The 22,943-nt window shown below is 52.3% G+C and overlaps 1 protein-coding gene across 1 annotated transcript in view; it reads right to left on the reverse strand.

Moving 5' to 3' along the window:
- The window catches only part of COL4A1 (collagen type IV alpha 1 chain), a 131,920-nt gene that overhangs the window by 75,971 nt on the left and 33,006 nt on the right, over positions 1–22,943 (reverse strand). The gene's annotated exons all lie outside the window — the stretch shown is intronic.

The following is a 22,943-nucleotide window of genomic DNA, read 5'->3' on the forward strand; positions in this document are numbered from 1 at the left end:
AGTTCTAAGAGAGATATTAAGAGCAACACATGCCTATCTCAAAAAGCGAGAAAAATCTCAAATAAAGAACCTGGCCTTACACCCAAAGGAGCTAGAAAAAGAAGAAAAAACAAAACCTAAGCCCAGCAGAAGGAAGGAAATAATAAAGATCAGAAGAGAAATAAATGATATAGAAATTAATAGAACAGATCAATGAAACCAGGAGCTGCTTCTCTGAAAAGATCAACAAAATTGATAAACCTCTAGCCAGACGCCTTTTAAAAAATAAAGAAACAGAGAGAGAGGGAGCAGGAGGACCCAAATAAGCAAAATTACTAATAGAAGAAGAGAAATAACAACCAACACCACAGAAATACAATAAACATAGTATTATGAAAACCTATATGCCAACAAATCAGACAACTTATAAGAAATGGATAAATTCCTAAAAACATACAATCTACCAAAACTGAAGCAAGAAGAAATAGAAAATTTGAACAAGCCAATTACTAGTAATGAAATCAGTAAAAACAACAACAACAACAACAACAACAAAAACAACCTAACAAACAAATGTCCAGGACCAGATGGTTTCAAAGGCAAATTCTACCAAACATTCAAAGAGTTAATACCTGTTCTTCTCAAACTATTCCAGTAAATACAAGAGGAAGGAAAATTTCCAGATTCATTCCATGAGGCCAGCATCACCCTGATACCAAAACCACATAAAGACATCTCAAAAGAAGAGATAACTACAGACCAATATCCATAATGAAAATGGATGCAAAAATCTCAACAAAATATCAGCAAACCAAATCCAACAATACACTAAAAAGATCATTCAACACAATCAGTGGGATTTATTCCCATGATCCAAGGGTGGTTCAATACTCACAAATCATTCAACATGATACATCACATCAACAAGAGAAAAGATGAAAACCATATGATCATTTCAACAGATACAGAAAAAGCATTTGACAAAGTACTACATCCGTCATAATAAAAACCCTCAACAAAGTAGGTCCAGAGGGAACATACCCAACATAATAAAGGCCATATATGGAAAACCCACAGCCAACACCATACTCAGTAGGGGAAAACTGAGAGCTTTCCTCCTCAGGTCAGGAACAAGACAAGGATGTCCACTCTCACCACTTTCATCCAGCATAGTACTGGAAGCCCTAGCCACAGCAATCAGACAATATTGAGAAATAAAAAACATCCAGACTGGTAAGGAAGAAATAGAACTCTCACTACTTGCAGAAGACATTGTACTATATATAGAAAACCCTAAAGCCTCTACCAAAAAAACTACTAGAGCTGATAAATGAATTCAGTGAAGTCTCAGGATACAAAATCAAGGTACAAAATTCCTATATACTAATAATGAAGCAGCAGAAAGGGAAATTAAGAAAACAATCCCGTTTACAATTATACCAAAACCAATAAAATATCTACAAATAAACTTAACCAGAGGTGAAAGACCTATTCTCTGAAAACTATAAAACACTGATGAAAGAGGAAAGAAAAAAACCCACTGACGTAAGAAATTCAAGATGACACAAGAAATGCAAAGACATTCCATGCCCATCACTGGAAGAACAAATATTGTTACAATACCCATACTACCCAAAGCAATCTATACATTCAGTGCAATCCTTATCATAATACCGATAGCATTTTTCACAGAACTAGAACGAATAATCCTAAAATTTATATGGAACCACAAAAGACCTCAAATAACCAAAGCAATCTTGAAAAAGAGAAACAGACTGGAGGCATCACAATTCCAGACTTCAAGTTATATTATGAAACAGTAGTAATCAAAACAGTATGGTACTGGCATAGAAACAGACACATAGATCAATGGCATAGAATAAAAAGCCCAGAAATAAACCCACAATTCACGGTCAATTAAACTTTGACAAAGGAGGAATGACTATACAATGGAAAAAGACAGTCTCTTCAACAAATGGTGTTGGGAAGCCACATGCAAAAGAATGAAACTGAACCACACTTTCTTACACCATACACAAAAATAACTCAAAATGGATTAAAGACCTAAATGTGAGACCTGAAACCATAAAAATCCTAGAAGTGAGCACAGGCAGTAACTTCTCTGATATTGGCTGTAGCAATATCTTTCTAGCTCTCTCTCCTGAAGCAAGGGAAATACAAGCAAAAATAAACTGTTGGGACAGTTGCACAGTGAAGGAAACAATCAACAAAACCAAAGGGCAACCTACTGAATGGGGGAAGGTATTTGCAAATGACATATCCAATAAAGGATTAGTATACAAAATATATAAAGAACTGATTCAACTCAGCACCCAAAAAATAAATGACCCAATTAAAAAAATGGGCAGAAGATATGAACAGACATTTCTCCAAAGAAGACATCCAGATGGCCAACAGACAGACGAAAAGATGCTCAGCACCATTCATCATCAGGGAAGTGCACATCAACACTGTAATGAAGAATCACCTCCCTGTCAGAGGGGCTAAAATCAAAACACAAGAAACAACAAGCGTTGGGAGAATGTCGAGAAAAAGGAGCCCTCGTGCTCTGTTGGTGGGAATGAAGACTGGGGCAGCCCCTTTGGAATGCAGTATGGAGGGTCCTCAACAAGTTAAAACTAGAACTACCCTATGATCTGCCAACTGCACTTCTGGGTATTTATCCAAAAAAAAATGCAAAAATACTCATTCAAAGGGACACGTGCACCCCAATGTTTATAGCAGCCTTATTTACAATAGCCAAACTATGGAGACAGCTCAAGTGTCCATCGATAGATGAGGAGATAGAGAAGATGCAAGATATACATACCACGGAATCGTACTCAGCCATAAGAAAGAATGACATCCTGCCATTTGCAGTGATGTGGCTGGAGTTAGTACAATGCTAAGTGGAACAGGTCAGTCAGAGAAAGCCAAATACCATATGATTCCACTGAATTTAAGAAACAAATGAGCAAAAGGAAGAGAGAGAGAGAGAGAAACCAAGAATCAGACTCTTAACTATAGAGAACACACTGACAGTTGCAAGAGGGGAGGTGAGTGGGGGCAGGGGATTAAGGAGTGAACTCATCATGATGAAAAAAATAAAACAATATAAAGTAGCATCCTGTTAAAATAATAAAGAAACAAATAGCTGGGGAGGAAGGGAAGAATGTGTTCAAAAGTCCACCAGGTGCTACAAACAACCACCTCTCGTGTTGTCTGGCCAGCCAACAGCCATACTGAGGTACTTGCTACCATGCCCACTTCACAGATGTGAAATCTGACTTTGGGGGTTCAATATAACACGCTAAGACAAGGTTGACGCCGACTTCCATGACGTAAAACTGCCAGCACTTAAAAGATCAAAGTAGGATGATGCGTACGTACAGTTACAATTTTCTTAGACCCAAATTTTACACGAAGACAGACACAGGGGTCGTGGACAGAATATAAGGGGGCATGACAAGGAGAAAGTGAGTGAATGAGCTTTATTAGAGGCTGTGTATCCGGTGTGAGATAAAACGTGTATTTACACTCCGCTTCGAGGGATCTAGTTTCTCAAACACAAGACAACACTATGAGGGTACTGTCATCTCGCGCACTCTGTTTGTTTTAACAGTATCTTCGAGCCTGAGCCTCGCTGCCATGGAGATCTTCTGCAGAAAACAACGGCATCTGGAGATATTTACTCCATAAAGTGAAAATCTGAACAAGTGCCTCCAAGACAGTGAGCTGTTATTAATTTTATATTTTGGAAATGGGGACAGTTGACAAGAGTCCAAACAGAGATGATGGGTCTGTTTCCCTCGCTCCCACTGGGGGCAACTTCAGCGTGCGATCTCATAACCTCCTAACTAAATCAAGCCCTGCGCCCAGTTTTGCTTCACCATCTGCGTTTTGGTGACCACTGAGAGTTTTCCCAAGACGGCAGGTCAAGATCTTGAGCCTGTGCTCCAGAAGGTTCATCCAAAATGCCCAAAGCCAAGTACTCAGTGACCCAAGAACTATGGATCACCATCTCCGGCCTCATCCCCCCCCCCCGAGGGCTGGCTGCGCCCCACTTGGGCTCCCACAAGGATGGGTGATATGCCTCTCTTACAACACCCGTCCGGTGCTTCCCACAGCCTCTACTTGGATGCACCCCTCCCAGGGACCCGAGAGCACCTGGGGCCGGCCCAGAGTCCCACCACGCTTGATATGGATTGTCTTTCATGTGACAGGGCGGAGGCTGGAAGAGCTGCGCTGGGAAACAAAGCAGGGCACTTGTGAAACAAGGGTTCGTCGTCTACCGTGAGGACATACGGGGAGCCCCAGGGTGGTTCAAGCATTAATCAACAGACGTCTTAGAACAGCGGAAACAGCGATGGCTCACCGGCCGCTGGTGGCCGTTCAACCAGCCGGAACAGCGAGTGTGCAGACCGGTCAGGCCACACGGGGAGGCGGCTCCCAGCAGCTGACTGCCCTCCTAAGGTCACCAGTCCAGATAGGATGCTGCGGCTGACTACGGGCCTGGCCAGGGAAGTGGGGGGCTCCTCCACCCAGCAGCTGGGCACCCAGACCAGGAAAACCTGGCGGGCGAGGCATCCCAGTCCCTGGGGCTCCGGGTCAGGCCACCCCCTCGGCTCAGCCCTACAGCTCTCCTCCTGCTCCTGAGCCAGGCTCGGGAACACGCCTCTGCTCTTTAAACTCTGCTAAACCCCATCCCACTCTTACAGATGCCAGAAGGAAAAATCAACCAGGCTAAGACTCATTTATCTGGTCGGAAAGAAACGTCCACCTACCACCCAGGCTCAGCTGGCCAGAACCCAAGAACAGCCCGAAGCAGGACAGGCTCGTCTACTCTACAGGTCAATAAGGTTTCTTCTAAACTCCAGGGCAGGCCCAGAATCACAGAACTGAAGCTCAAGTGCTCGCTTCGGCAGCACATATACTAAAATTGGAAGAACTGAAGCTCAAAATGGCTATTTGGTGATTCTGGGTTTTCTCTTTGAAATGCTGATTAAAATCTCAGAAGCTTATCTCCTTTCAATTTGAGGGAAGTTATAAACAAGAATTTCCTGGAGCCATTCCCTTAAGCTCTCAGCAAATGCTTTCATTGCAAGGGACACCAGATAAGAGGTGATGGGACCATGGGGCCACGGCTGTGGATGTTGGGGTCAAGCTGCTTTTTGTGCCTTTGCAACAGAAACCCACCGCACATGTGTGTGTAACAAATGGCCAGTTTTATCTCCGGCAAGGCTGCTGATCATGGCCAACTTTGGGAGCAATCTGGGACGACAAATCAAGGACTAGAGCCTTTATTATAGGCTCCATCATAGAAATAAAAGATCCTCACCCTGCCCCCACCAGCTTATATTGTATATCAAGCAAAAATTTTTTTTTTAAATCCCAAACAAAAGACATTCATTGCTCCTTATCGGCTTTATTCTTGTAGGAAATTTTATTACCAATTCTGGCCCAAAAAAACAATTCCAAGGAATTGATCCTTCTAATACTACCCAAATTATGGTCTGCTTTTCGGAACTAAGGGCATTTTTAGACCATGATTTTTGTTTCACATTCTGGGTGGCCTAGCATTTTACGTAAATGGTCCTATTGGGAAAAAAACAAAACTCATTTTTAGACTAACAAAAATCATAAGATGCATGCTTACTTTGCTAAATAATACCCATTTTGCTTTCTTTAGAAGTTTTTATTTATTTAAGTAATCTCTACACCCAACGCAAGGCTTAAACTCACGACCCCGAGACCAAGAGTCACACGCTCCTCTGACTGAGCAGGCCGGGGCCCCTAAATCTCTTTGCAATCTCTCTACCCGGGTCCTTAGCGCTGCTGCCCTGTCATGGCCCGTACAGGCATTCGAGTTGTGGTTCAAGGGGCACCGCTGAAAAGAACCCCAGTGGTGCTCGAAGGATCCCTTTGCACCGGGTGTAATGCACGACTGTGAAAGAGATAATTCACTTGATTCACGTTAGGAGCCTTAAGGGACGCACGTCTCAACTCTCCACCTTGAACTGCTAAGTTTAAAAGGACCCACGAATGACACGTGACTCAGGCTCAAAATGTCACCGGTGACCTCACACGGTAAAGACGATATCACAAGTGTCACGATTTCCTGAGAAATTACATTCTGCCTCTGGACCTCTCAGTGAAAGAAAAAGAGGAGCAGGGTCGTCAGACTCCATGAGTTCCCTACTGGCCACCATCTGAGGCAGCTGAGGAGGGCGGCTCATTCTTCCCAGCATCTGGAACATTCTGGGCCCCATCAACCAGCTCTCATCCAGCTGTTCCAGATTCTAGAACAGGAAGAATTTGTACATTCTGTGAAGGACTCATCCTTCTTCCTGCCTTTCCCCTCCCTGGAGGACTCCAAGAACCCAAAGCAGAGCCTGAGCATTCCTCCCGAGCAACAAGGTCACGGCCCAGGAAGCTGGTCCCAGAGATGTCCTCCCATGAAACAGGACATGTAGCTGAAGACCCCAAAGGTCAGAAAGTTGTGAATCTTGGTCTCTCTTGTAGAAATGGGCTATCCATGGCCGATGCTAGCGGGGTCCCCCAGACTGTGGGGAGAAGAGAACCCCAGACAGCTCTGAGCGGGAGAACATCGCATTCACACCCCAACGCCGCAGAACCACCAGATGGGAGCCACGTCTCTCCTGACGGTCCTTCTAGCCTCTCCCCGCAGACCTGACCGCCACGGACCTACCACGAGAGGGTGGGAGGAAAACCCACTATTAGCTCTCCGGGAGGTGTGGCAGAGGCATGGGTCCCCACTAGCTCCCTGAGCCACTTTAAGCAAAAACTAACACTACAATGCGAAGGGGGTGCCAAAGGTCCAACAAAGCAGCCCCTACACCAAGTGTCGTTTCCAGTCTGTTCCAGCCTCTTTGTACTTTTCAGGACCTGACAAAATAATTCACATTACACACATTTTCTTCATGCCCCCACTTAAGATTTCCGGAGAGTCAAACCGTCAGCATTAATGCTGGAAAGTACGTTGAGCTCTAAAAATTCCCAGAGACTTAGGATATGCCGAACGAGTGCCCAAGAAGGAAGGGGAGTGACGGGGGTCAGTGACTTGAGCTCGAAAAGTCTTCCGCTGACCTCGGGACCAACGGGGTCTCTTCTCAACCACCTTCAAGGGAGCGCTCCGTGCGGGGACGCAGGAAGGGGAAGGCTCACTAATTCTGTGTGGAGAGCGCCCTTTAACTTCACCAAAGGCTGCCAGGGGCTGCGCCGGCCGCGTGTGTGTGCACGTGTGTGTGTGCCCGCGAGCGTGTGGGGTGAGTGCGGGTGAGTGTGCGGGAGCCCACACGCAGGCCGTTCCGTGCTAACCTGCCACCTGGGACACGTCTCCTGCTGCAGGAAGGCTCATCAGGAAGGAGCTGAGCGGTGAAGGGCTCCATTTCCTGACCTGCCCCTGCTTCTGGTGGAAGGTGGAGCGTCAACATTGCTGCTTTAACAATTTTTATGTGTTTCACATCCCACCAAATAGGGACATGTGGAGGCCTGCCAAGTCTGAATAGCTTATCTTTCAAATTCCTTTGTGCATTCCCCATGCTATGCAAAATGTCAAAATAGTTTTCTGGTGATACAACCGTCCCGGTTTTCTTCCTGGTTGTAGTACTTCTTCGGGGAATCTTTGGAATAATTACCAGCTCAAGAAATATGTGGAGACAGAGGACTGTGCTTCGGGGCTACTTGGGTAGAAGTGAATAGTGTGAAGAAACCAAACATGGAGCTTCCTTCCGGACGTGCAGCCCCCTCCCCCACCCAGTGGGTCTGTCAGGTGGGACAGACGCTGGACAGCCACTGGGCAGTGTCTCGGGGGCTTTCCCAGCCAAGGGCACGTCTGCCGTGCATCCCACAGGCACGCGCGTGCGTCCCTGGGCCATCACCAGAGACACGCTCGCGCACGGTCACTCTTGCCACCACCTTGACTGAACACTGATGTGAGCCACTTGCCACCACAGCTCCGTCTGCTCAATTCCAGTTTCATTTCACGTCATCCCCGGAAAGGGGTCGATGCGGTAAATCAAAGAGGACCACGCACAGGAAAGCACCAAGAGCTCTCACATTCTTTGTGGGTATGAAAACGTCATGAAGAAAGAGAGTATAATAAATATTAGCATCTCCTAACTCCCACCCTGTTTGTGATTTTAACTCGTACATGCTCTTTTTGGCCATTCTTGTCTTAAATGTTTGCTTCCTGCCATGAGGTTCTGCACGGTGCGTCCCCACACCTCCACATACCATCACGGCCCGGAGACGACCACCCGGCGAAAATCTTAAAACTTAAAGCTGGAAAGCTCGTGCCATCTGGTCCCCCTGCACCGACTCCGAGAACAGGTGCCACTATCCAGGCTGAAAGTGGTCAGCAGCTGGGGCCAGAGGGAGGTTTCTGAGGCCGGTCCCTGCCTGACGAGGGTGGCGGCTACATGGCTGGGGGTCCCATCCGCAAAAATCCGCTGAGCTGTGAACTTACAATTTTCACTCTTTGCCGTACATCGGTAACATAAAACAAAGCACATCCAGGAAGGTTCCTAGCAGGACTACACGCTGTGGCCCAGAACGCAACCGGAGGAATGGACGGACACATATTCACGGAGCAGAGCCTTCTGCCCACTGAGGGCGGGCAACCCCGGCACGGTCGTGTGTCACACACACACAAACACACACACACACACGACCCTGTGCAGAACGAAGCCAGGCACAAAAGGGTGAGCCGGCTGCCTCTGTCTGTACAAAGCTGGAAACGATTGGCTAACCTCGAGGGCTGTCAGTGAGGGGAAGGGGGACCGGGGCATTTCCAGGTTTCTGTTGGGTGGGTGTGTTCTGTTTGTGCAAAAGGCATTGAGCTGTGTCTCTCGGACTTTACACACTTCTTTAATAAAATCTATGCCTCAGGAAGTATGCACTGAATTTAAAAATTATTAGCAAAATAGAGGCCAGATGTCGCATTTCTTAAAAGCTTACATTTGTGCACCATTTCTGAACTCCCGGAACTGTGCCTGGCATTATGGAGTAAGGGCATGAACCTCCAAGGAGCTCGCCGTCCTCGGGCTCTCATCTGCGTCTGTCTAATTACTATCATCACCGTCTTGTTCTGATAAATGTTAGGGATATGAAACTAATTCTGCACTGTGAACCCAATGGAAAGGAGAATTTAACTCAATAAAATAACATTTCTGCTCTGTTCAATCATGGAAAACATGGAAACCAAATATCCTTACTACTTTTTGGACTTAGAAAAGATTTCTGTTCTCATTTGAAAACAACCCCAAGTGTTGATACATTCTTGGCAAGAAAACAAATTAGCAGGAAACCTTTGAGGACCAAACTGAACTTGTGACGTGAGAATCTCTGACTAAGCACGGTGCGTGGGAGGCAGGGCCGGAGCCTGCAGGCCCACGGGGGGCTCCCAGCGAACCCCACGCTTGGAGGAAGTGAGGGTGTCTGCCCGGCTCGCCCGCCCGGCAGCACGGGACCGTGGCTCTGCTCTCCGTCCACCCACCAGACGGCCTGTGTGTCTCCGAAAGCCTTTTCTGCCCTTCCCCCCACGCGGCGGGGGCGGATGTGAAGTGTCCCCGCCCGGGGAACGGAATGGGCCAGAGGGAACGGCCTGGGCCGGCACTTCACCTCCAGGTCAGTCTTGTCCAGCTGCAAACAGATGTGACTATAATTAGCCGCCCCGTGACAGTGGCTCCGATGTCTCCGTGTGAAACGAGTTGGTGGCCGGTGCGTCCACAGGGACGCAGGGGTGGGTGAGGCTGGCGCGGAGGCCCGCGAGGCCAGGATCCTGGGGCTGCCCTCTCACCGGCCTGACGCATGAATGCAGGAGAGTTGATCTGGGCAAAGCGTCCAGCCCCGGGGCCCTCCCAAGGAGTGGCTCCTCGAATGTTCCTCCAGAGCAAGAGGCCGCCCTGGGTGAAGGCACAAACTCGGGGGCTCTTCGGCCCCAGATGAAACACGTTTCCTAATTTCGGACGGGAAACCCTCCACCAAAAAAATCCTTGCCCTTGGCGACTGTCCCCAAGTTCCCCGAGCACTTCCAGCGCAGCGCAGCATCCCCCAGCAGCCGCACCTCTCCTTCCTGGCGGGGGCCCCTCCGCACCCTCCTGCACCCGCGGAGGGGCAGCCCATCCTCCGAAAGAGCTGAGCGGCGTCCCACAGACGCAGAGGGACCCCGTCGGAGCATGCGGCGATCGCTGATCGGGCCCCTGCTGGGTGCCAGCCTGCGGCGGGGCGGGCGGGGGGGGGCGGGGGGAGGACGCTGGGGCACAGGAGGGTCACCGCCAGTCAGCGGGACGGAGCCACAAACACATTTCAAAGGAAGTGACAGGGGGATAGACTACTGCCGGGAAGGAAGCAGAAGGAGGGAGAGCCAGCAGGGGACATGGTCTGGGGTGGGGGCCGGTGCCAGCGGGAAGGCGACAGGTGAGACCACACACTCCTGAAGCTGGCGGGCGGCTGAATTCTGAGGTCTTGGCCACATGGTGAGCCTAAGTAGCCGACTCCCTACAGAACCATGGCCTCTTGTCCCTAACTTCTGGGGTGACCCTTGGACGCCAGTAACCCTGACACCAATCAGGGAATCTAGAATTGCTGTCTGGACGTGAGGGCAAATTTCCCGGAGGACAAATTCTGGGGACCAGGCATAGCCGGTGCCCTTCTGCATTAACCCCTGGTCACATCCAGAAGGGAGGCAACCCACTGGACGTGCAGGTCCCGAGCTCCAAGTGAGTTCAGAAGAACCGTCAGAAGTGGCCCGTGGACCACGCAGCCGTGCTGTCTCTCACGCTCGCCCTGAGTCTGAATCCCAGATTCACATCATTTCTCCCCGTTCCCAGCATCACAGCAGGTGACGTCACATCAACATGGGACCTTCAGGCTACCCTGGCAGAAGGCCGCCCCCGTCCCCATCCCGGCGCCTTCCCGGCATCTACCTTCAGACAAACTCCGAGTCCGCTCAAAATCTGTGGCCAAAAGAACACTGAGCGAGAACTTCAGGTGCTTTTCCGTTGGGACCCAGAAAAGGCACCGCATTTTACTACATTACATAAAAATTCCCAGCAGGCAGGCTAGTGGAATGCCACACTGTGCATCCACTGGGCGACTATCAAGAGGGACTGACGCTGAGCTCTCTTCCCACCAAAAGTGGGCGGTTGAGAAGATCTCCGAAGGCGCCTCATGTTCTAGGGACGGGACAGGAGCCAGCGCCCGCGCGCGAGGACTCAGCGTTACACTGAGAATCCGAAGGTGGAGTCAGGGTTCTGCGTATCCCAATGTGCCCCCTTCCCGATCCTTTAGGGAGTCCTACAGTTTGTAACACACTGAAAATGGACCAAGTGACCTAAGTGACCAGCAAAATATCATAAGTATGACTGACATGCTGCTTAATTAAACCAGTGGCCACAAGATCGCCACTTTTTTCTCCTGAAACTATTAAACCTTTTAAGTCATTGCAAATCTCTCCTCAGAGGAGCGACGTCACCAGCCTCCTCCAGTGTCTGAACGTGATCCGAGTTGTATGACCCCCCCAGTCTCTCTCTCTGCGTCCATCCTGACGGGACACACTCTCCTTCTAAAGAGCGGACAGTGAGCGCTGCTGTTCTGTGGAATTCCGGACACACGATGGGCTGGTGCCGGTGGCCTCCGCGCCAGGACCTGACCAGCACGCGCTCGGCGCTGGGTGCACCCTCGCACTCGGGAGGAGAGCAGCGCGGCCCAGACGGGACTCCTGCTCTCAAGGACTCACTCGAGGAGGTGGCCAGACACTCAGGTGCTGGGTCCTGATCTCCGCAGAGGAAAGATCGGGGTACCGAGACGGCCTCAAGTAGGGCACGGCAGTCGGAGGAAGGTGTGCTGGACGGGCAGGGCGAGTGCCAGCTCGGGGAGCCCGGGGTGGCGGCGACCTCTGCTTCGCTCTCCGAAAGGCCACTGGGGGCGTCTCAGGGTTCTCAGCTGGGGGGACAAACGCCCTCCCTGCTGGCCAGTGCGGTGAGTGCGGGCTGCTGGGGACTGAGGAAGCTCAGAGACGAGGGTGTGGGCGGGTGGGGAGAGGCAGCGCAGGGGAGGAGGGGGTCAGGGACTGAGGTCAGGGGTCAGGCACAGGAGCCGCCGCTCCACTAGGTGTGGAGAGGGAAGTGGGAGTTCTCCAGTGAGCCTGATGGCAAGGGCGGTGGTCCCATCCCCGCACGGGGGGGGGGGGGGGGGGCGGGGGGGGCCGGGAAGGGGGGAAGGGGAGGGAAGAGTGTGTCTTTACGACAGGAGATGGTAACGGATGTCATTTTCTTGGCCGGCGGTTCTGTCATTAGACTAATTCCACGTGAGGGTTTCTGTCCTCTGCCACACTGTCTATCTCGTGTCTTCTTACCAAACCTCGACTCCTAATCGTATTCATTTTCACGGATGCGAGAAACCGGGTGAGCACTTAGCAAGAAGCTCACAGACCCAGCAGACCGTCCCCCAACTCCATCTCGGCCGGCGGCCCATGACGTCCACCCAGAGGTACTGACGTGACCGGAGGCTGCGTGACGTTCACGCACAGGCCCCGGTGAGACGCAAACGGTGCAGAGGGCACGGCTCCTTCCGAGTCTGTTCCAGGCTAGAAGGAGGAAAACCTACAGAACTAAATAACTCGGGAGCACAGCGGCTGCCCGTCCTGGGAGAACAGAGGAAGGGGCAGGTGTGGGCGCTGGGCTGGCGCAGCGAAGGGGGAGGAGGACAGCTGCGAGCTCGGGGTGGCCAGACGGGGCACACGCGTCACCGAGGCGGCCGGCCCACGGCAGAGGCTGGGCTGGGGGGCACCTGTGGGCCTTCTGGGACGAAGCAGCGTGAAGCACGTAGAGGTGGAGGGACCCTGAGAAACCGCAGAGGGCTGGACCCCAGCAGCATACGCCGGTGCAGCGGCCACCACAGCTCTTGGCCGCCCGGGGAAGGGTTTGCACACGACTCGGACACAGCTGGGCACTGCGCTGCGACGGGGAAGCCACACGGTGTCGTCCGCGGCAGGGACAGTGGCAGAGAGTGTCTCCCGTGGGGGAGGCTCTGACACACGGCGCGCAGCAAACAGGTGTGTGTGTGCAGCTCATTCACCACGGCTCCCGCTTCAAGGGAGACTGGAATGCCCTGTTAGCTCTTCACCGCTCCTGCCACGTGCCGGGCAGATGTAGAACCAGACGCCTGTTGGGACACATCCCAGCTGGACAAGGCTCAGCTGTCCATCCTCAGGATCACACTTGGGCTCACACGCCGGTCTCATGTGCAAAGGCACCGTGCGAAAGCAGACCGTCTAGCAACGACGGATTCGCAAGTGCTGCAGAGGAAACACCAGCCCCTCGGGAGCCCATTCCTGGGTTTGATCTTTGCAACCAGGTCTGAAAACGCAATCGACCTGCAAACAGAGAGCTCGCGTCCCGGACCCTTGGATGAATGGAGCCAGCGCTCTCTGCCCCTGGTGGAAGGTGCCAGGTCTGACTGCAGGATTTCTAGGCGACATCCTCCCGGGTCACATGCACATTTCTGTGGTGTCTCCGTTAAAACCTTCAGCAAATTCCCTCGGGCTTCCAGGGACCATCACGGACGGGAGACCCAAACTGATCCTTTGCCAGCCAGAGCGGCGCTCTCAACGCCCCAGCAAACACACCGGCACAGCCATTCCCGAGAAAGGAGGGAAACGGGCAAACCACAGGAGGAAGCTGAAATGCCAGTGGTCAGGGCCGTGGCTCCTCAAAGGCAAGCTCCGTACTTACTCTGCGGCCGTGAGCCGATGCCCAGCCACACCTCGGAGGCCTGTGAGTGGTTCTGAGGTCAGCTGTACGTGTTTGCCTTGTGGACAGGCATCGTCTCCAAACCACACCTCCCACTCAGTCCCTGCGCAGAATCCGACTTGCAGACTGGAACGAGTCAGCGCTGGGGTTTGCCTGCTCCTGCGGCCACCACGCACCCACGGACCGCCGACAAAACGGGGCGACTTCAGAAGCCTTATCTTGGCCATGAGCATTTAGAAAAATATGAAGCTGAGTTCGGCCGTTCATACTTTATTATAAAAACGAAATACGGACAATATAGAAACTCTCACTCATTCCGTTTCCTGATCCTTCCGTTGGGAAGACACACGGACAGCCCTCGTGGCTGTGTTTCCTCATTCACAATCATTAAATACTCACTTCCCCCAACGGTTCCTTTGCAAACAATACAACAGAGCTTAAGGAGATGCGTGGAGATAGCAGTATGGGTTTCAAAGGTAAACCACGCGTATCAAGCAAGTTAACATGTAGAAAATTCTAGAAAACTTTCACGACCATTTGTGCAGTTTCAAGGGAATCCGTGTTGAGTCGGGAAACTGGACCATGGACACGACTCAGAGCAGATACTTTCTGGGGAGGGGCGCGGCCCTGGAAACTGAAACCACGTTTGTGCTTTCAGTAACCGTATTTTCACGTTTGAGTCACATCGTGTGCCGGGAGGAAGCTGGGTCTTTCTCTGAAAACCTTGAGTGTCTTTGCTGGCAGCTGTACAGTTCAAACCTCTAACTTCGAAGCAGAGGTTCGCTTTTCGAGCAGCCCATTGTCATCTTTGCGTTTGGGAGAAGCAGGCATCCGTCAAAGGAAAAATCTAAAGAGACAGAGGCCGAGGGACTAGGAGAGGGAATGACGTCCCTAGAATATGGGGCAGGTGCTCCTAGAATATGGGGCAGGTGCCCTGGGTGCAGCAAACGGGGCCGGTTCTGGAAGAAGTTAAATACGGATATACCAAGAAGCTCATAAAAATATCCGAAGGGGGAACCTGACGAAACAAGACACAAAAGCCGGAATCTGTAGCTCAAAATCATGATAATGCAATGAGCCAAACTCATGGTGAACTGGTGAACTGGCAACGACTGGGTTTTGCTCTCCGGGCCCTGGAATCGTCGGTTAAGGGCACGGGCATGGATATCGGTGTTAAAGCACCTGACTCCACAAGCTGGCCAAGTGGGCCTCCACGTCAACTCACTTTGTGACCTGCAGAGAGCATGGCAGGTGAAAACCCAACTCTTTTGTGTTGCTTCTCCTTTACTCGTTTCTAGTTGTCGGATTCTACCACAAGCCCCCTGCGCGTGTCTGAAGTCACCGCTCTCTTATTATCCAGGGGATTTCGAGTCATAAATTAGTATCATGTTAAGAATCAACAGCATCCTAATTAATGCACAGATCGTGATGTCTGCGGGCCAGTCGCACACTTGCTAGTTTCCAGTGCTTCAGTATAAACTGGGTGGCTGCCCTTGACCTCACTCTCCCAGAGAAACAGGAGCATTACGCATCTCCGTGCGTGTCGATGTGCATACAGGACGGGTTCCTTCTGGACCCACAAACCACTGACACTCTTATTCACCGTTTTCATCAAGTCCCAAGTGTACTTCTCAGAACTGCTTCTAGAAATATACTTCTAAAATCCAACAACCCAGCTGGTTTGCCATGTGCCAAATGAAGCATAGCTGACTGGCCTGGAGACTGACATGCCTCTTCCTGGTCGCCACAGACTGAAAACGCTTCATGATGGTCGGGCTGGGCTTCCCCAAAGTGACAGATACACCGTCTGCACACGTCTTCAACCACCTCATACATCAGCCTTCCGGCACGTGAGAGAGAAGACCGGTGGTCTCAACAGTGGGTCAGTTACAGTTACTTTTATTCGTGTCCACCCAATAAAACACCCCAAATCCAGTAGGTTAACCTAGAAAGTGACATACGCCTTGAATTTTTTATTTCAGTCTATGTGCTCCAAGCGTGTGCCTTCTGTGCCCTAAAAACGCGGTCTGGGACCACCACGTGATCTCAACGGTAAGTTAAGAAACTAATAAGTGATGCTTAAGCTGCCGATTTCAATTTTCAGTTTATCCAGAGCTTTTGCTAATCTTACCATACAAAGAAACCCGATACACAGGGCTTTCCAAATTACGTATTTTGTAAATCCTTAAATTATTAAAGATCTTCAAAAAAAGTGAAGATGAAGTGACGTTCAGATTAGTTCCAGGGTAGTTGCGTCTCATTGCATTTCATAGCGTTAAAAATGGAAAATACACGAAGACACACGTGGCCTTGATCGACCGGCCAGAATACTGGGTCCCAACATGGAGCAAGCCGGAAGCTGGACCGTCACCCACCCGAAGGCTCTGGGCACCCCGCCCGACCCTGTGCGGAGGCCATGGAGGCCTCCGCGGTCCGTCCCTCACGAGTGCACCTCATCCAACCTCCAAAGCCACACAATTGGGTTTTTCTGTCCTGTCAGTTTGTATGTCTTACCTTTTTAAGGCAATACTCTCCAGACCTTGTTTTTCTTTGAACACACCAGCATTTCCGCCTCTCCCGCATACCTGGCCTTCATTGTTTTATATGGCTTCTCGCTTGCTGACCCGCACCACCAGGAGGCCCCGTCAGTGACCGACTGCATGACTCACCCTCCCGTCGGACATGACATGTTTATTCTAGACTTGGTGCAAATCTCAAACAAACTGTTTGAAAGTGTTTCGTCCATGATGATGTTTTTCTTTTTAAAAAGGTTTGTCTGCAAAATTAGGTAGAGGAAAACATGTCATGGGAAATCTTGTTTTAGCCCAAGGAGTTGAAGGAACCAAACCGTCCATCTCTCCTCTTTTTGCTTTACTCTGTCGACTAGACAGGGAGCTGGTAGGACACAAGCTTTCCCCCTGCAAACCGTGTGCAGCTCCCATCAGGAGGAAAAAGCGCTGTCCAGTCACCAGTGAATGGTTTTCATACTTTGGGGTTCATAAGAAAGGTGAAAGCAAGAGTTTATTTTCAAGGATGTGTTTAGAACGTGGTCAAACATCGTTTGAAATCAACACGTGTCCGTCATTCTAACCCAGTTCTGCTCATCTCGGAGCCACGGAAACCAGGGGTCAGCCACAGCGCAGGGCCCAGGAGGGGCCACAGACTGAAACCCCACATGTCCAAGCCACAGCTTCTTCCCTGCGTGTGGAAGACGCAGCTGTGTCCCGCTGCTCAGGCCGCCGTCACCTCCCATGCAGCCCAAACTGAGAACCAGGAGCCACGCTCTGCAAGCCACCTGCGCCCGGTGTCACAGAGGGCGGGCCGGGGACTACCCGCCTCCCACATCCTTAGTGTCAACACTTAAGGACAACTAAGTCTCAGCACTGAGAACTCAAGACAACACCCTCCTCCCCAGACACCTGGGAGACAGGCACAGTACATGGGCCTCTCCTCAGACTGGGAGGGCTTTAACTTGGTTCTACTTAGTGGGTACCAAGCCCCCGTGTGAGAAGATGGGAAAGTTCTGGAGATGGAAGGTGGTTTCGGCTGCACAGCACCAGAATGGACTCAGAGCCACTGAACCAGACACTCAATGTGGTTAACATGGTAAATTCTGTTTATGCATGTTTTGTCCCAATTCAAAAAAAAAAGTGAAAACTACCCCACTGTCCCGGGACAGCAATGGACCCAGCACAGGCTCCCCTGCCTCACGGGGCACCATAGCCCTCGTATCCTCCCCCAGAACCCGCTGCCTCCACTGGAAATCCACAGCCACGCTCTTCACTCTTGGTGCTATTTTTGGATTCTCTGGAAGATGACGCTGATGTCTGCTCTCTTTCCACCTACCAGATCTGGGCTGCCCTTGTGCTTCTCTCGAGCTACATTCCTCGGAAGGTCTACTCATTTCTTGGGTTGAGGGAAAGAAGCCCCAGAACTTCTTACTTAACTTGCAGCAGCCCAAGAACTCTCAAGCCCTGAAATCAGGTGTCTCCTCAAATTCCCCCAAATGTACTTAAAACCCAATTTCCACACGCCTAGAAGGAAGACACAATGTAGATTTGACTAGTCTGGAAGGAGCTGGAGTCCACCGCTCCCCAGGGAATGTGCCCGCAGGGGACCGCTCGAGGAATTCTCGCGCATCCATCACCAGCCCCAAGCGCGGGGACCCGGGCATCTGGCTGGAAACCATGTCCCCACTTCCTCGGGGATCCGCCACCAGTGGCTGGTGTGAGGGACACGGGCGCGGTGGCATCCCGGCCCTGCCATCCCCCCCAGCAGCCCGCTGGCTGCTCCTGATCCCCCACTGGAGCCCAGTCCCGGCTGGGTGAGGCGGGAACCCCAGCTCTGAACTGGCTTCCTCCGGTCCGAGATGACCGACCAAGAACGGCAGGGACATGCCCCACTTCGGGACCCCCAGACGGTGGGTTTGCGGGGCTCTCCCTCCCCTGCCCTCCCTGAGTGCGCTTCTGCTGCACCTGCGGCAGGGGAGGACGGGGGAGGGGCCGATGTCCACTGAGCACCTACTGTGTGCTGCCGGAGGTCTGGAAACAGACTGTCAGATTCTCAGCCAATGTCCCCAGACCCTGAAGCAGGCTCAGTTTGCAGGTGGGCAGAGCCCAGTGGGGCCTGGCCAGAGGCACTGAGCTGGGAGCTGGGACCTAACTCCACGGTGCCGCCCCCCATCCTGATGGACAGGGAGGAGGCGGGCCTGGAAACACACTGGCCCCACCCTGGCACCGACCCCGGCCAGGTACTGGCCAGTACACCGGCAACCGGCAAACGATCGCTATGTGCGGTAAATCAGAACACTTCCGAAAACCGCTTCTGTCTCCTATGTGTTATAACTTAATATGGGCCTTAAAACCTCCTCTCTGAACCGCCGCCCGCGTTTGGACAAGACGGCGCAGATGCCTTCGAGAGGCCGCGTGGCCCCGTCCCGCTACGTGCCAGGCACAGGAAATACCGGGCACCCGACCCCAGGGTCTGGAGTTCACACAATGGGGAGGAGAGTATAAACAGCACATGCCTCCTGATTCTAATTAGTATCACCCACCCGGAATTTCCAGGCTAAGGCTCTGTGTTTCCAGCTGTCCTAATCAACTGCCCTTCTAAACTTTCCGCTCAGTCCTAATGATTTCCCCCAACCACTCTGTCTCCCTTCTGATACCTTCCCTATCAAGGACTGGGATATAGAGTCAATATTTCATGTCAAGCACACCCTGGAGGCAGGCCCCACAGACCTCAGGAGCGTCCAGGCACTCTTGGCATGGGAGGCATCAGGCCAGAGTCTGCATTCAAAGTTGTGAATCTGACCTTTAGCCAAACGAGTCAAACTTCTCCCCACCAGGTCACAGTAAGTGGCGGAACCCCATACACCCGGCAAACCTTCCAGAATACGTCCATGCATTCGATGAAGGCGGCCAAGAGAAGGTGCTGTGTCCTCCTGTGCTCTGAACCAGAGAGCCAACCTCATGGGCCAAAGACAGAGGCTCCCATGAACCTGGTGAGCTCTGACCTCCAGCAGCGACCTCACACCCCCACCCCGGCACGTCCAAATCTGGAATTTAGGTTCAGCTGAGAGAACGGGGGGCACCGAGCCATCAGTCACTGCTGGAAAACCACCCGGCCACCAGCGGACACCCCGCACAGCACATTACCAACAGAAGCTCAAGCGTGTCACCCCTTCCAAACCCACTCGCGATCCTGCCTGCAAATGAGCAAGTCTGAAACAGTCTCACGAATCACAGTGGGATTAAAGTTACTCTTTAAATCAATGAAATGAATGAGAACTCTGGCCTCTTGTGGGGGTATGAGAAGCCTTGTGGACTGCCTCTTTAGTGACAATGTAAACTCAACAGCAGAAATGGTGTGTCATTTTGCAGATCCTTTCTCGCAGACGCTTACTAGCTCACTTTGTAAGTTGTATAGAAATACAAGTTTAGGCTATCTATGTTACGACGAAGCAAAAATAAATTCCTAATTATAAATCTCGGAAAATCCAAAATGAAACAGTTAAATGTTTACTATTGTTAAAAAAAAAAAAAAAAGAAGAAGAAGGAAAGTAGGGCAGAACTTTTCTCAGAGCCAAGACAGCTGTAAAACTTGTATCAAAAGACAAAGTTGGGAACACCCTCATCCCTAATGCCGCTTGGCAGCGATGTCCCTCCGGCAGCTGTATTCCCAGTCTGCTCTCTAAGAGACTTTCCCAACAGAATGTTCGCGAAGGTGGCCCGCACCCGCTCCCCCGCCAGGAATTCCACGTGAGCGCCCAGCTGGCCTTGAGGCTGCACTTCTCATGAGTCTGGGCGAATTCATTTCTGAGCCTGAAGACCCACGGACTCGGGTCCTGGAGGAACACAGAAGACCACGAAGGAGTTGTGAACCACAAATGTTTGTTTTCAGCTACACGTTTGCCGTTCTGGGGAGGAGCCCGGATTCCGTGCCCTGGAGGTAACTGTGCCGAGCGCCCGTGCTGCGCCGGTCTCTGCCGGGGCTGAACGTGTAGCTACGCTCCCTGCTCGCCGCGCCTGAACCCACAGCTGGCGTCGAGCACACGCGCCTGGAGGAGACAGAAGTCAACGGTTCTGGGGACATAATCTAAGGGAGGCGGTGGTTCCTCGCCTTTCTGAATAAATCAGGAGACGGAAAACTCCCTAAATTAAGTCTTTATACCCAAGAGTTAATTCATTTTTAGAAGGAAACTGTTTTGACACAGCCCTTGGCCGGGGCACTGGATGAGCCGCCGTCCTCTAGGGCTGTGCACGGAAAGGGCCGCAGGGAATAAGGCCCTCCGAGCTCCGGGAGACCCTTTCACGGTCCCCTTACCTCCCTCCACTGTGTTTTACCAGCCTTTCCTTCCCTCCTTCTCTGTCCCTGAATGACCAGCGAGGCAGCCGCCCGACTGCATCCCAGGGTCACCAACATCCGCCTCGGGGCTCGGCGAGCCCTGCTCCTCCTTCCGGGTCCTCGTGCGCAGCCTGAAGAATCTGGGAGCGAGGGACGCCCGACCCCGTCTCTGTTCAGTGAGATGAAAGTCCGGAGAAAGAAAGGAGGAAGGTGGGAAAGCACGGAAAGGTGTGGGATGAAGCGGGAGCTTGGACAAGGGCTGCACTGACTTCCCAGACGGTGTAATTCTCTGCACGTCCCAGAGGACCTGAACCCAGCCACCGAGGGCCAGGGAACACTTCGGAAGGAACTCAGAGCATGAACGCAGCTCCAAACAGAGGGGCTGATGAGCGCAGCCCCAGTCCCAAACGTGGGTGGGGACACTGGGACGTCCCCACCGAGAGCCACCCACAGTTCCAGCTCATACCATCAACTCGGAAGGACTGACACCCCCGCTCCTGCCAGAAAAAGATCCCAGCCCCTGGCTCATGGGCACCACACACCCAGGCCAGAGAGGCCAGGAGACTCTGCTGCTGGAGGCCAGGGCAGCCCGTGGCTAACAGAGGAGTCTGGGGCTGTCACAGCGACAGGGGCTGTCCCTCCTCCCTGCACGTGGCTGCCTCCTCGCACATCGATGAGGACGATGGTGAACGAAAAGCTCTATAGGCTGAATTCCTGTGCGCGTTCCTGCCACACTTTGTCACGCAGGCGATCTTGGGTCTGGGAGCTGCCCGCAGAAGCCAACTGAACTCGTCATTTTAATTCCATTTCAACCGGGCGAAGCTTCCCCATCGGGGGTAGATTTAGACGGAAGCCTGGCTCCAGCAGACCCCCGGGAAGTCCTGTGGATCAACCCGGAGACCGGCAAGACGGTTAGGATTACATGTGGGAAGTGCTCCCCGCTCACCCGTCCGCCGCGAGGCTGCTGGGAGTCACGCTGCCCACCGCACAAGGGGGCGGACGGGGACGCGTCGGTGCCCGGTGTGCACGCAGCGAGCCCGGGAGCAGGGGCTGCTGCATACCCTACAGGATGAAGTCATGCACCGACCTGCACCGGGGAAACCCTGCACAGCAAAGATCGCCACGGCGATAAAGAGCTGAAAGCAATTCCCCAACTCAGCTCTTCCAACAGCAGCGTCTGGAAATGAGCTGACACGCAGGCGTCAAGCTTCGGGCAACGCCCAAGGACGTGGGGGCGAGCGGTCAAGCTCCCCTGTGCTGTGCGTGGGGCATGTCACCACCAGGTGCCGGAGCGTGTCCGTCACCGTCACCTTGGATCTGGCTGCATGAGGAGGGAGATGAGGACTCCAACCCCAGGACCGGGCATGCCAGCCTTGAGGTTGCACCGAGGGAAAGGAGGCCCCTGAGCCAGATGCGGATAAGAAAACATTAAATCGCATCCTGCAGAAAGGCGGCCTCAAGCAAGACAGGCTGGCACGGCAGCCAAGTGCAGGTGTGATCCCACACTGGACACTGGTGTCAGGACACACGCAGTGAAGGACGGCGCTGGGTAGCGGCGGACACCGAACATGGACTGTGTACTGAACGGAGCACTGCAACAATGTGTCTTCTCCTCCGGTTCATAGACACAGTACGCTTCCATGGAAAAGCATCCTTGTTCTCAGCTGGAAGCTCCATGCTCGGGCCAGGGATGACAGTCTACAACACACCCGGCTGGCCCGACCAAAAGTACTGAAAGCAACATGGAGAGAGAAAAACACAGGTAGCAAAATGCAAGCAAGGGATGTCTCTCGCTGGAAAGTAGTCAGGGGCTCATTTCAAAATTCTTGTGACTTTTCTAGACATTTATGGTTTTAAATAAAAAGATGTTTTCGGGTAGGGTAGAGAGATGTTAAAACACAGGAAAGGGGGAGCCTGGGTGGCTCAGCGGGTTAAAGCCTCTGCCTTCAGCTCAGGTCATGGTCCCGGGGTGCTGGGATCGAGCCCCGCATCGGGCTCTCTGCTTAGCTGGGAGCCTGCTTCCTCCTCTCTCTCTGCCTGCCTCTCTGCCTGCTTGTGATCTCTGTCTGTCAAATAAATAAATCTTTAAAAAAAAAACACACACACACACACAGGAAAGGACACCAGAGTGTGAAAAGGGCGCGAGGCCACAGGGCTGCATTCCGCGGGGGCCGAGAGCGCCGGGGCAAATGGAAAGCGAGCCTTTGAGCAGCCGTGGGTCAGCCACAAAGCAGGCCTCCCGCCCAGGGCAGCAGCTGCTGATGAGGGCACAAATGACACAAAGCGCCCCGAGAGAAAGGACTTGAGGTCCCGGCGGGTGCAGCAGCTCTCCTGCCGTCCACA

This window comes from Meles meles, chromosome 14, assembly GCF_922984935.1.
Source record: "Meles meles chromosome 14, mMelMel3.1 paternal haplotype, whole genome shotgun sequence".
NCBI classification, from domain to species: domain Eukaryota; kingdom Metazoa; phylum Chordata; class Mammalia; order Carnivora; family Mustelidae; genus Meles; species Meles meles.